General features: G+C 33.1%; 1 long non-coding RNA gene across 1 annotated transcript; it reads left to right on the top strand.

The window, feature by feature from the left end:
* Positions 1–2624: 2624 nt before the first annotated feature.
* LOC104875720 lies at positions 2625–10657 on the top strand. Its single transcript, XR_784151.1, has 3 exons — positions 2625–2688; positions 6846–6959; positions 10629–10657. It is a non-coding gene; the product is annotated as an uncharacterized LOC104875720 (long non-coding RNA).
* The last annotated feature ends 910 nt before the right edge of the window (positions 10658–11567 follow it).

Raw genomic sequence — 11567 nt, 5'->3', positions numbered from 1 at the left:
ATATCTTGAAAGAGGTTGTACCTGCTGAGGGGTCAGCAAACAAGGAATGTCCCAGCTCTGTGGCAGCAGAGGCTCCCTAGGTGCGGTCATCTTCACATAACACAGGGCAAGAGTTCTGTACACCTATGCCATGGCAAGGCTTCTAACATTGACAGCACTGGTCAGAAACCATGTTAAAAATAATGAGATCGGAGGGAAAGACATGGTGAAAAGGAGGAAAAATCCAGCAAAGCATAGTAAAGCCTCTATAGGCTGTCATAATATAGTATAAGAATGTGCATTAAGAACTGTGAAGAGAAAAAGACATTATTAAAAACAGAAAGTGGAAAGAAGTTGATACAACTTAATGTATGAAAAATAAATAAGTTCAACTTTATTAATACTTTCATAAAGATGAAGGATAGTTAAAAGTTTCAGGCAAATGTAAATAACAGGATGACATGAGTAAGAAATATGATCATATAAAATAGAATTCAAGTTCAAAAATCACTGAATGATAAAAAGATTTGAACTTCTAAATACCACAATACACAATTAAGTCAAGTTATGTCTATCCGTGCACTGTTCCACCAAGTAAAAAGTAATAAAGCAAGAAGAAACCTGATAATGCTGACCAATTCTCAATCTAAGAATGGTGAAGTTTGGGGGGCAGAAACTGTATAAATGTAGATAGTATAAACATTACGATGCAGACAGATCAAATGGATATATAACTCTTTTAAATCGATCGTTCTTTCCATACTTTCAATTAGTATTTATTTATTTATTTTTGTACCAGGGACCGAACTCAGGAACTTGTGCTTGTGAGGTGGGCAGTGGAATCGCTGAGCTAAATCCCCGACCCTGTGCTCTCAATCTTTGTCTTCTTGGTACACACCTGTAGTGCCTGGGATCCGCCCTAGGGAGTGGATGCACGTGTAGACCACAGTGCGTTTCTCTTTTTAATCCCCTTCTCCTTCAGATCTCCTTCTCCCATCCTTGTCTAAATCCCTTTTCTCCACTTTCATTATTCTTTTTTTTTTTTTGTGCCTGTGATCAAACTCAGGACCTTGTGCTTTCAAGGCAGGCGGCAGAACCACTGAGCCAAATTCCTGACCCTTCATTATTCTTAGCGTATCTTTAAGACTGTACCAATACTCTCAATGAAAATAAAAGACATAACGCTTATGTTCATTGTGGGTATTTAGTATCTGTCCATACCTCAGATATGCAAAATATGCTTTATTTCCAAGTTTATATAAAGTCTAAATGCGTTTTATTCACTACAGTTGTAGCCATTAATTTACATAAAATTCAACAAGTTTTTAACAATAGAAACATCATTTTTTCCATCATAATTGAACATAAAAATGTTCTTTTTCAGGACATATTACTAAATATTTCTTTTATTAAAGTGGAAACTCCATTCTCAAAATTAAATAATTTGCAAAAATAATAAAATTTAAACATCAAGTTCTACAGCACAACATGTTATTGAAGAGAAAACTACAGGAAACTTCATTCTTAAATTCCTAAATTTTCATACTGCTCATAACTAAAGGATAAGAGGTAAATGTTTAGCTAAGAATGGTGTCAGGCGCATGTGATCTCAACGCTGTAGGAGATTGAGGCAGGAAGATTGCAAGTTCGAGCCTGGCCGGAGCAAAACCCTACCTCAAAATAATAATAATAATAATGGGCCAGAGATGGAACTCAGTACAAAGACCTTGGGTTTAATATTAGTTCTCCAAAAGAAAAAAATTAAAATACTAAACTCTGAAAACTAGAAACAAATAACCTTAATTTTAAAAATGAAGAAATTGAAAATTAAGTAAGAATGGGAAAATTAAACTTATCTTTGGTTTAAGTAAAGCAGAGAATGATAATTTGAGAGTCTCAAAGTCTCATCTTTTCTCATAAAACAATGTAGATGTTCCCAGTCAGGTACTGTCACAGCAGTTTAACTCCTCGAACCAAATAGTAATCACAAATATTCTACCACTCTCTTTGTAAACACTGGTCTGGAAATAGCAAATTTAAAATAAAGATGCAGGCACTAAGGCCTAATTTCAAATCCAGAGACCTCTTCAATTTTCTTGCATTCTGCTTATTTTCTTAGTCACATTTCCAAAACGTCGCTCACATGTATTTTTTGCAGTCTTTTTTTGATTCTTTCGGCTATCAGTTCCTGTGCTCTCTTTTGCTTGAATTCTCCTCAAGCCAAGGATTTTTACATTACCAAAGTAGTTTATTCACACTAGATGCGTGTGTGTGTGTGAGTGTGTGTAATTCCTGATGTCTGTGTCATATAAACATTTCCAGTTCATTCATGACAATCTCACCTTTATGTTTTTCCTTCTAATTTAGATCTTGTCTACTTTTCAGGACCTTTAACAATATTTGTTTTCTCTCTTCGACTTGTTTTATAAAATTATGTAGTACTTAATTAGCTACTCTTTAAAGACTGTCTTGCTTTGGGTGACTGCAGCATAACAGATGACATCTACATTTCTGAACCACAAGTTTCTGCTGTGCAAATAGAATCAGCCACCTCACAGTACAAATTGTGACTTGGAGTTCAACACCTGTCACTCCGAAATGCGGTTATCCTGTTAGCGCCTCTGCGAATGAACCCACGGTGTAGGATTCTATCCTCCTGATCTCTCCCACCCACCACATCCTCTCATCCAAGAAATCAAGCAATTCCAGGTATTCTAACACTTTTATGGTTTGGTTAAGCCAGTCGTGAAGTCATACTCGTGTTTTCGGTACTCAAGGGTCTAATGCAGGAAGATCGCAAGCCACTCCTGGGAGACTTAGCAACACAGAGACCCTGTCTTATAATAAAACTGAGAGAGGCAAATAGGAATGTAACTCAGTGAAAAGGTCTGGATTCAGTCTCTACTACGATTTGAATTATAATAATAGTAAAAACTGTTGTCCTCTTTAATGGGATTATCTCTTTTCCTTCCTCACACTAGATGATACTAGAGTAATTATGGGATTAGGATATGGTAAGATAATAAAAAGCACAACACCATATTGTTGTCTGTTGAATGCCATGGTAAGGCTGTTTCAGGAGTTGGGTGGTCAGCAGAACAAAAGATCAGGGACTGGGTTGGTTCGGATTATTTAAATTTTATTTGTATAACTTAAACTCTTAGAAAGACTTGGAGATTTTTTTGTCTAACTTGATAAAAATAAAATGAATATCTTTGAAAACCCCAGATATCTTGTTTCATACTAATTGTCTAATTTAGTATTCAGGTTGGATCACAAAGTTTTCTGGAAAATGGATCAAAAAGGGTAAATTAGTTTCATTACTAACAAGAGTTCTTAGCTAATCACAGCTTTGCTCTAGGCTCTGTGATTAAATTTCCTTTACATGATATTATGTTGCCTCTTTTTCTAGCCTCCGTCCTTTGCTAATTGTCCTTAATATATTATTGATCATTAAAAATTTCTCCCTAACCTTCTCATCTCCTAAATCTATTTCTCAAATCCAGTAAAAATTTCTGTATTTTGCTAGCTTCTTTTACTTCTACATTGCTACATTTCAAAATCTTTCATCAATTAAGCATGTGAAAAGACATATATTTAACACAATTTTATCATTATACCTGCATATAAGTATCAAAACATGATGCTCACCTATTGATATGCACAATATTTGTGTATCAAAGTAAATAAAATATATTTAAAAGTAAAAATGTTAAATTTCAAATTACCTTGTAAAAATATTACAGGCAAATTAAAACATCACAGTATCATTTCAGGGAACAGAAAATGAATTGGGCAGGATTCTATCCTCTGGTTAAGTATTCAAAAATACAATGGGTGATTCATTACTCTTATTTAAATACTCTTCATTTTGTTGCTATCCTCTATAGTGTGTTTTATGTTCAATCTAATGACACAGGTAACATCTTCCATCAATAGGATTTGATGCAAAATTTACATAGAAGAAGAGTCGTTAATCTGACAGTAAAATATTTATAATATAATTTCTAGTTATCCCAATTTTTGATCGCCATGAACAGGGATGTCAATTTTAGAATAATTTACAAATGTGTGCAAATATGTATTATCACTATTATTGAAATGAGAATCACTACGTCATGAACTCGTGTATGAAACACATCCGTTGTCAATGTTACATTAAAAGGGCTGCCATTTTAATGTGATGTACATTATTTATAACACCAATCTCTCATTATTTCATTCTGACTTTTCATTTTTTCATTTCTCCGTTTTGAATCCTTCACAAGACCCAGATACAGAAAATTGAAGTCTGCTTGGAAATATTTCAGTATAATGCTTTCATTTATAGTTGAAACACGGAAACAGATCAGTGACATGGATTCTCCTGAGTGAAAATGATTTTAGTAGCTGAAATGTTTTGAGCATATACGCCTTTATTATTTTGGGGCATTGTGCTCTCTGTAGCATATAAGCCTTTTATTCGCCTTTCAGCACACAGACGGAGAGTCCACAGGCTCATTCCTCCTCCCCTCTAGCCAGTATGTATTCTGCTTCATTAAAAATTATTTCATAGTATTTTACTACTGCATGAACTACTGGATGTCTACATTATTAGATTTGCCCAAAATACATCACACCTACTATTAAATGTGAACGTTATTTCTACTGAAGAGCTACTGGAATGCTGTATGAAAAATATCCTTATCTAAAATAATAATAAGTGGAGGAATTACATTAGCACACATTATACATTAATATCAATTGGGTACATGTCCTACAATTATTTTAAGAAATTAAATACTTGTTTAGAAGTAAAATGACCCATTAAAGTACAACTGTAATAAAATACCTAAGTTGTACTTTAGTTAATAATTTTAATGTAATTTTAGCAACATAAAAAATAGTCATTTGCTATATTTGCCCTGTAGAATAAGAAATCCACAAAACTATATATAATCATGAATACACTTTCATAAAATGGTAAATGTAATAATACACAAAAGTTTTGAGCACAAAATGTTTATTGAAACAAAATATTCCATTCTAAAACTATGTTCAATATTACTGTTTTTATTCTCTTAGGCATTGCTTCTACTGTGACCTGGCTTTAGACTTGAATATGTACAAACATACTGAACCATTTTACCCCCTCTGTCATATTATCTGTCTTTTTTTGGGGGGTGGGTACTGGGTATCGAACTCGGGTCCTTACGCTTGTGAGGCAGGGGCCAGAACCACTGAGCTAAATCCCCAGCCCCTATATTGTCAGTCTTATCAGCATGTTTAAATTCGATTTTTTAAAATATTTGTTCCAATTCCCATATCACTCCATTTTTCTGAAGTAAGTATTCACAGATCATTATTTACTCTTTGCATCTTTCTCTTCATAAAATAAAGCATGCTGTATATTTTAGAGGAATATATCAACTTGTGCTTCAATATTATGAAAGAAATGTGAAAAGAAAATGCTCAAAATATCTTATCCAATGTTAGCACATGATATTGTTTGTTTTTATGCACATCGGCCTGCAGTCACATATTCCAGTGCTTTCTGAAGAATGGCATATGGGTTAGCATCTTATTCCTATTCTCCAAGTGTTTCAGCACCTAGCAAGAGTATGCCTATTCATAAAGAGTGGATTAACGTACTCACTGCTGTTTAAATTAGTATTATATATTTTATACCATGACATGTTATGAATTAAAGAAATTTCAATTGAAAATATGCGAACAAAGCCATTTTAAAAAACAGTGCAATCTTCTTCCACCTTCCTCTATCTGTCCAGATTTTTCTTTCCTGGAGTCAGTTCTAACTTTGAATACTTGTGCAGAATTTCAGACTTGAGATGTGTCATAATGATTTCACCTAGTTTCCTATGCTAGAATTCCTCCCTCTAAGTCTTCTCCCTTGGTTCTAAATGGCTTTTGTGATGGTTTCTATGGATTAGAATAAAGTTTAAGTGATTCTGTGCTGTCTTCTCTTTCCTCTCTCTTCTGCTTCTTCCCACACCCACTTTCTCTTTTTCCACTTCTCTGTCCCTCATCTGTCTCTCTTGCTCTCCATTTCTTTTGGATTTGGAAGACTATATTTAGAAAGAACATTTATAAGGAAGATTAACAGGAGAATGATTTTCAACATCCAATATCAATGCTAAAAAGAAGTTATTATTATTATTAATTATTATTATTATTATTATTATTATTATTTTGATTTTTTGAGACAGGGCCTCACCATGTAGTTGAGACTGACCTGAAACTCACTTTGTAGCCCAGGTTGGTCTCGAACTCACAGCAATCCCCCTGCCTCAGGCTCCCATGTGCTGGGATTACAGGCCTGCTCCTGGCAAAAGAAATTATTCTTGAATGCTTTGCAACAAAATTTTCATGTTGTTTTGGTATTGTACTAATATGTGATCTCTTCTTTCTAAAAAGTTCAATTGAAATACGCTAAAATTGGATAACTATGCAATTATTACTAAAATTCATCCAAACTGAATATTTTTAAGGAAACATAGTATTTCTGATTTATTTCATAAGGACTTTAAAGTGATGTTAAACAAGTTATTGAAATAGAAGAAGCAGTGGTCACAAATGGATATATTGATTTAAAAATTATGAAATTTGAGTTGAGATTTTAGAGACTTAAGGCTATGAAGCAATAAGCAGACAGAAAAGAAATGATGAAAGGCTAAGTTGTTTGAATCAAAGTAATTTACAATGTTAGTTTTAGTACCATGTTACCTGAACACTATTCAGACTATTTTGAACACTCTTACTATTTTGAAAAATAATATTTTTTCTTCCAACAAGCACCTAATAGAGTATAGTTTTGTTCTGAGACTGAACGAAAATAACTGTGTTTTTAAATAAATGTCATTAAACAGGTGAAAAAATAAATAAAAAGGTCAGAAAAAGAACATCATATCCAAAGCATGTGAGCAACTTTATTTTGATAAATGACTGCTCGCCTTCCTTGGGAGTTGCAATGTTTTTCAGAGGTGAGTTACAATTCTCCTGCCTGTCTTGGAATCGTCACTGTTCATTTAAACTACATGCTTTATAACTCTGTCAACTTACCTGAAGGGTACTTCTGCTGCAGAGCTATACACTGAGGCAAAAATCAATCTTCCTAATGGTGAGGTGACTATACCACCTCAGTTGGCTTTACAGGTTATTTAATATAAACATATTTGTTCTCATTAAGAGTCATCTTTCCTGAAAACAAGAAAGAAATTTTCCCTATAAATCTGAAGCTAATTTATCCAGTGTACTATCTATATGTGCAGGTGTAAGACAACCCAAAATGTCATTTCTAAAACAAAATTATATATAAAGGAGATAGGCTAACTTATTTTTTTCTTAACACAGTATTAGATGATCTATCATATTGCAATGAAGCCAAAACTGCCCTTGAGTGTTTTGTTTACTTAGAAGAATCTGCATACAATATGAATATATAAACAATATGCAATCCTTATTGTGTTGACATGCATCTGACTAGTACAGAAGGAAATTGTGATTCATATTTGTCTATTAGTTTTCCCTGTTTTGTAAAATTAGGTATGAATAAACTAAGAATGTACATTTGGGATAAACATTAGATCAAATATGCATTTTAACTTTATTTACTGATCTTCATCGATGTTACTACTATTGCTACCTAGCCAGTTTTCTTACAAATTTATTCTTACCAGAAATGGAGTAAAAAACTGGAACACAATGTGAATAGATCAATGAAAATATGTATGATCTGCTGATATTCACACTCTCACTTTTGTAAACTGATCAATGTCATGATTTTCAATTCTGAAAACAACCTGTAATCACAAGAATAGCAGCAAAATTTTTATAATAAATATCACATTACTTAAATTAGCTAAGTAATTTTCATCATCTTTATAAATTTGAGAAAGTTTGTTTTATTAGTGTGTAGCTTTATTTTTCCTATTTGTAATTTTTGTATTTCTATCATTAATTTATGTGAAAAAATTTAAAAGAACTATCTGTAAATAGATGTTCCTTTGCTATGTCAGGAAAATTTTTACCATATTTTCTTTTTTTTTTCCTCATTGAGTATATTTGGTACATTTTAGGTATACAGTACAGTTACATTCATCATTGGGATCTTGTACCTTTACGTGACAGGTCTTGGTTCTTGTTTTTTCCCCTTGTTCCTGCCCTCACTTCACCCCCTCCTCCCCTCCCCTTTTACAAAGATTTTATTTCCATTTTTTCATTTTCTCCTATTTGTTTTCTTTCCCTTGTTACCTTTCCCCTACCCTTCCCACTTTCCCTACATCTTTAACCCTTTTCTTACTATTTCACATTGTCAATTGTCTCGTTAGGATCTTATGAACTATTATAGTTTTTCACACAACAGAAACTATTCAGTATTTACACATGTGTGACTTACTTATTTCACTAGGAGTGTATCCTCAATATGTATCCATTTTCTTATGAATGAATCTAATTTCTCATTCGTTATGGCTGAACAGTATTACATTTTATAGAAAAAACCACATCTTCTTTATCCAGTCTCCGACTGATGGGCAAATGGGCCGTTTCCAAGTTTTAGCTATTACAAACTGTGCTATCAACATAGGTGTGCATATATCTCTGTGATATGATTCTTTTAATTCTTTTGGAAAGATACCCAGGAGAGGGATGGCTGGGTCAAATGGAACCTCTAGTCCCAGCTCTTTGAGGTATCTCCATATTGATTTCCATAGTAGTTGCAACAGTCTGCACTTACACTAACAATGGAGAAGGGTTCCTTTCTCCCCACAACCCTGCCAAACATTTGTTATTGGTTGATTTCTTGCTAATAGCCATTCTTTGTGGGGTGAGAAGGAATGTGAGTGTTGTTTTCATCTGCATCTCTCAAATGAGCAGTGATGTGGAACATTTTTTCATATATTTACTTGCTGCTTTTACTTCTTTGTCTGAGAAATGTCTGTTCATTTCAGATGCCCATTTTTGAATTGGGCCTTTACATTTGGGGGGGCTGATTGTTTTGAGTTCTTTATATATTCTAGATAATATTCCTTTGTCTGAGGAAAAAGGAAAGAAAAGGCTCAGATTCATGCAATCAGGAATGAAAAAGGTGACATCACAACAGACCCAACAGAAATCCAGTTAATACCTATTTTGAGAAACTGTACTCAAATAAAATGGAAAACACAGAAGAAATAGATTTCTAGATTCTTAATGAATTACCAAAATTGAGCAAAGAAGATTAAAAACATTTTAAACACCCCAATTACAATCAGTGAAATTGAAAATGTAATAAAAAAATTACCAACAAAGAAAAGCCCATGTCCTGATGGATTCACTGCTGAATTTTACAAGACATTTAGAGAAGAACAACTGCCATTACTCTTCAAACTTTTCAATGAAATTGAAAGGGAAGCTATACTTCCAAATTCATTCCTAGAAGCAAGTATCACTTTGATTCCCAAACCAGGGAAAGAGGCAACTAAAAAAGAGAACTACAGACCAAACTCCTTAATGAATATAGATGCAAAAATCCTTAATAAGATGCTAGCAAACAGAATACAGAGGATCATCAAGATCATACATCCTATCCAAGTCGGATTTATTCCATGGATGCAAGGATGGTTCAACTTACATAAACCAATAAATTTAATACACTATATTAACACAGTGAAGGACAAAAAACATATAGATAGATATGATAGATAGATGCAGAAAAAGCATTTGACAAAATTCAACACCCATTCATGATAAAAACACTGCAAAAAATTTGTATAGATGGTCTATATCTCAACTTTATAAAGACTATCTAGAAAAACCAACAGCCAACATCATATTAAATGGCAAAAAACTGAAAACCTTCATGTTAAAATCAGGAACAAGACAAGGATGCCCCTTATTACCATATTTTCATTTCTATAAAATATATACAATATGTAAAAACAGGAAACCATACTAATTATATTCTAAGAATTGTCAGTGATGGAAAGCATTAATTAATTAAAAGAAAAAGACCATATTTTAAAATAAAGAATAAAATGTACCCAAGCCAAAATCATACCAAAATCATACTACAATCTATGAGTACTTATGGTCAGAATTAGTTTTGTTGCTAATCATATGAATGTTAATTTAGTTAAAGTTGGAATTAATTAATATTCTTCAACCCTGATAAGTACAGTCTTTATTTTCAGTTAACACTTGAAAGCATATTACTTAACTTTAAAAATTATCAAAAATATTTACAAAAAGGAAAGAGCATAATTTACTTATATATATATATGTGTGTGTGTGTGTGTGTGTGTGTGTGTATACACTCACTTTTGTGGTAAAAATATAATTATAGTACAATTAATATGACTATAAATTTCAATATATGTTAAATATACTCAGAGATCCAAATATAAATAAAGCAAAGTACAGGATAGATAACAGAAAGTAAGGAGATAGTTCTTTCTCCAATAGGAAGGAGATCAAAAGATGGAGGGAGATGGGAGGAAGAGCAGGGAAAGGGGATAAACAAGAAATTAAAATGTGTTATGTACATGCACCAATGTTCCAAAAGGAATGTAAGCGTTATCTTCTGCCAACATGAACCAATAAAATTTATAAAAATATTATATACATAAATTAAATCAACCATTTTTAAAGCTAATAATTATCTCCATTCAAAGTTCAGTGATGAACCAGGCACGGGGAGCACGCCTGTAATCCTGGCACTCAGGAGGCTGAGGCAGTAGGATCGCTTTGAGTTCAAGACCAGCCTCGGCTACATAGTGAGTTTCAGGTCAGTATCAACTACATAGTGAGACGCTGTTTCAAAACACCAAAAAAAAAAAAAATTCAGTGATGATGACAAAGATATAAATACTTTTGTCAATTTCTTAAATTAAAAAATGTGCAAAATTCTGATTATGTGATTGTACATATATATGTTTATCCATATGGATATATATGTGTGTGTAGAATTTGAATATTCATATATGTATGCATTTTATAGTATATTCATTATATATGCATAATTTAAACATATTTATGCAATATACTACCCAGTGCTACTGTTGAAATTGAGTTACCCCTACCAGAACTGTCAGATGACACCATGCAAGACCTTTATCTGAGGTACAATCTTAGATAGAGAATAGGCAAAAGAAAGGTGGAATGGGGAAAATAATAAGCAATGTTTCAGAGAAGTAGGACTAAGCAAAACTCTATTCTCAAATTATTTGATCAGACTACGTTTTAAAAAACTGGTATTTTTACATCGATATTTTAACTTAAGCAATTTTAGGATAGATAACATTATACTGTACCACATTAGCTCCTTTATTTGAGCTCTTTGGGATTAATCAGCTACCATGAGTAGGGACCTGAACTCCAAGAATTGTGTTGATAGCTTTTGGTTGGAATAACTCTATGGGGGTTGCTGCAAGTTCTCATTTGAATCTTCCTCACCAAGGCAGGCTTGGTGGCACATGCCTACAATGCCAGTACTTGTAGAAGTTGTAGAATGATTGAAAGTTAGAGCTTAGGTGACTTAGTGAGTGAAGCGCTGTCTCAAAATGTATCAATCAATCAATCAATCAATCGCAAGCCTGGGTATTTAGCTCAGT

This window comes from Fukomys damarensis, unplaced genomic scaffold, assembly GCF_012274545.1.
Source record: "Fukomys damarensis isolate Sample0158 unplaced genomic scaffold, DMR_v1.0_HiC HiC_scaffold_30, whole genome shotgun sequence".
Lineage (NCBI taxonomy): Eukaryota > Metazoa > Chordata > Mammalia > Rodentia > Bathyergidae > Fukomys > Fukomys damarensis.
This window is presented reverse-complemented; position numbering and strand designations above follow the sequence as displayed.